The following is a 3886-nucleotide window of genomic DNA, read 5'->3' as shown; positions in this document are numbered from 1 at the left end:
AGGTTGCGGCGCGGACGCCGGCTGGGGCGTCTGGGAGGTCGCCGTGCCGCCCGTGGGCAGCACAGCCCCGCCCGCGGGCCCAGCGGCGCGTGGCTCGTCGTCTTGGACCCGAACGACACCTCTCGCCAGGCTCCGATTGCCAAAGTGTCGTGGATGCTCACGGGCCGCGCCCCCGGCGCCGTCCGTGGCCACTCCGTCGCCCGCCCGTGTTGGCGCGGACGGGCTGGCTCCGGACGACCCGGTCGCTGTGATCCCCTTCTTCTTGGGGGCCATGGTGATGATTAATTCGATGCGCTAACTTCCAAACCAGATTTTCACAGCTTGCGCCCCCTACCTGGCGTGCCAAAGATGTCGGGGGAAAATGACACCGATGGGATCACAGGGAATCCCTTCTACGGTTGGCGGGTGCGGGGCTGTGGAAAGAGTGGGTTTAGAAGATCAACACGGGGGAATTTTACCCAGGTTTGGGCCGCAAACGATGCGCAATACCCTAATCCTGCTTTGGTGTATATTTGGTGTTCTTGAGCTCTTGAACTAGCTACGGTGTGTGTGTAGTCCAAAAAGTCCGAATCCTCCCTGAGTACGCCTCGGGCCTCCTTTTATAGTCAAAGGGGTTGCCACTTTGGCACACAGGAGGTGGAAACTATCTACAATGTACAAGTTTATCTCGAGGAACCGTAGGACAAACGCATTTAATGCGCTGCCGACGTGCCCCTTGCTTTATCGGGGATGGCAAAGAAGCTCGTCTTGTCCGTCGCCGCCTCGTCTAGCTTCGACGCGCGTCCAAGCTGACGAGGCGTGCAGCGCTATGCTGGCTGGCTGGCTGCTGCACTGGTGCGGTAGCAGGGTCTTCATGAACATCTGCATGCCACCACGCAGGCGCTTGCCTAGTTGGCCTAGAAGCTGCATGCTGCCACGCAGGCGCTCGCCTGGTTGGCAAGCTGATCGTCGCGTTGGAGCGGCCGCGGGGCGGCGAAACCTTGGTACGCGCTGGCCTGGCTGTGGCCCTGCAGATGTCCCCGGCAAGGGTCTTACCGGGGTCCCGGCAAGGGTTTTGGCGAGGTCTCGTGGGCGTCCCCGGCAAGGGTCTTGCCGGGGCCTTCGTCTTCTGGTTCTCATCTAGTCTCGTAGGCCTCTGTTCATCACAAAGATCTGCATGCCACCACACAGGCGCCTCCCGAGCCTTGGTCCCAATGTTGTTGATGGCGTCGGAACTCCTAGGCTCAAGGGCAGCGACCTTGGTGGCATTGGGCAAGTTTCCCCGGCAAGGCTCTTGCCGGGGCCACGTAGGCCGCCCCGGCAAGGCTCTTGCCGGGGGAAGCCCGTCTTGTCCCTTTGCTCCTTGCGCCTCTGGCTTGGGCACTGCTCTGGTAGTCTTGTGTCTTCGCTCCCTCTTCTGCCCTGCTAAGCGCAGCCGCTAATGTGGTTGTGACTGCCCGTGTACAAGTAAAGGGGTACAGAAGGCCCCTACTCTTGTACACTGACACCTTATTGCACCGATGACAAGTTACTTCAAGGATCTTGCTCAATCCTTAGGTAGGTATGGTGGACTCTTCAAGATAAGATTTGGGTTTAGGTAGGAAACCTTCGCGAGGATCTTTCTTGGAACAAACGTAGTCTAGGAGACTTGGAGTGGAAGTCGGAGACACAATGAGGCGGCCACGAGGCTGGAGGGCGCGCCCCCGCCGTCGTGGGCCCCTCGTAGCTCCACCGACATACTTCTTTCGCCTATATATACCCTTGTAAACTAAAAACATCCAGGAGAGCCACGAAACCACTTTTCCACCACCGCAACCTTCTGTACCCGTGAGATCCCATCTGGGGCCTTTTCCGGCGATCTGCCAGAGGGGGATTCGATCATGGAGGGCTTCTACATCAACACCATAGCCTCACCGATGAAGCGTGAGTATTTTACCACAGACCTTCGGGTTCATAGTTATTAGCTAGATGGCTTCTTCTCTCTCTTTGGTTCTCAATACAAAGTTCTCCTCGGTGTTCTTGGAGATCTATTCGATGTAATATTCTTTTGCGGTGTGTTTGCTGAGATCCGATGAATTGTGGATTTATGATCAAGTTTATTTGTGAATAATATTTGGTTCTTCTCTGAATTCTTATATGCATGATTTGATATCTTTGCAAGTCTCTTCGATTTATCGGTTTAGTTTGACCTACTAGATTGATCTTTCTTGCAATGGGAGAAGTGCTTAGCTTTGGGTTCCATCTTGCGGTGTCCCTTCCCAGTGACAGTAGGGGCAGCAAGACACGTATTGTATTGTTGCCATCGAGGATAAAAAGGTAGGGTTTATATCATATTGCTTGAGTTTATCCCTCTACATCATGTCATCTTGCCTAATGTGTTACTCTGTTCTTATGAACTTAATACTCTAGATGCATGCTGGATAGTGGCCAATGTGTGGAGTAATAGTAGTAGATGCAAAATCGTTTCGGTCTACTTGACACGGACGTGATGCCTATATTCATGATCATTGCCTAGATATTATCATAACTATGCACTTTTCTATCAATTGCTCGGCAGTAATTTGTTCACCCACCGTAATACATGCTATCTTGAGAGAAGCCACTAGTGAAACCTATGGCCCCCGGGTCTATTTTACATCATATAAGTTTCCGTTCTATAATTCTAGTTTCCTATTTATTTTATTTTGCAATGTTTACTTTCCAATCTATACAATAAAAATACCAAAAATATTTATCTTACTATCTTTATCAGATCTCACTTTTGCGAGTGACCGTGAAGGGATTGACAACCCCTTTATCGCGTTGGTTGCAAGGTTCTTGATTGTTTGTGCAGGTACTAGGTGAATTGCGTTTATCTCCTACTGGATTGATACCTTGGTTCTCAAAAACTGAGGGAAACACTACTAGAAAAAGGCTTACTAGTGGCGCACCAGTTTTGCCTACTAATGGCGCACTACTGGTGCGCCACTAGCACCACGCCGCTAGTATTTTTTACTAATGGCGCACCGCTGGTGCGCCATTAGTATCTGGTATACTAATGGCGCACCAGGCAGTGCGCCATAGTATAGGCCACGGTGCGCCATTAGTATGCCTCCCAGGGGGCCATATATACCCATGTGCTTTGCCATACTAATGGCGCACTGCGAGGTGATGCGCCATTAGTATCCTTCGGCATACTAATGGCGCACTGCTGGGTGATGCGCCATTAGTATCCTCTGGCATACTAATGGCGCACTGCGGTGTGATGCGCCATTAGTATCCTTTGGCATACTAATGGCGCACGTTGGTGTGATGCGCCATTAGTATGTATATTAGGGATTATTTCTTTTTTCTTTTCTGATTTTTGCACAGATTACAAGATATATTATTGGATAGAATATAAGCAGCACCACACAGCAACAGCAGATTCATCGAATACAATAGAAGATTAGTCTCCGAATACAATTCATCATATTAGTCTCCGAATTCAAAAGACCGAACAAAGATAGAACATTACAAGTCTCGAGACCGCGAGTTGCGAGTTTGTCTTCACATTACAAGTCGATATCGATCATCTAAACTACCATCACATAGAAGAGAGCTGCGGTCATCACGATGAGCATCATCGCGATGAAACTGGTCTTCATCCGGTTCCTCCATCGCTCCCTCCTCTCTCCCGCTAGATAGCGCGCGTATCTAGATTCCGCCTCCGCCCTAGTGGTGTACCCTTTGTAACTGTTACCGTTGAAACGGTGAACCTGTCTCCGACACTCCTCCCAGTCGTCGTAGACTCCGGGAACCTTACCCTTGTACACGACATACGACGGCATCTCTATGCACTAGCCAAACAACAGACACTACATAAGCAATATATAAGTATGCAACAAAAGGATCGGAAGAGAAAAGCAAGACATTAATAGCACGATTC

This window comes from Aegilops tauschii, chromosome 2 (genome assembly GCF_002575655.3).
Source record: "Aegilops tauschii subsp. strangulata cultivar AL8/78 chromosome 2, Aet v6.0, whole genome shotgun sequence".
NCBI lineage: Eukaryota > Viridiplantae > Streptophyta > Magnoliopsida > Poales > Poaceae > Aegilops > Aegilops tauschii.
This window is presented reverse-complemented; position numbering follows the sequence as displayed.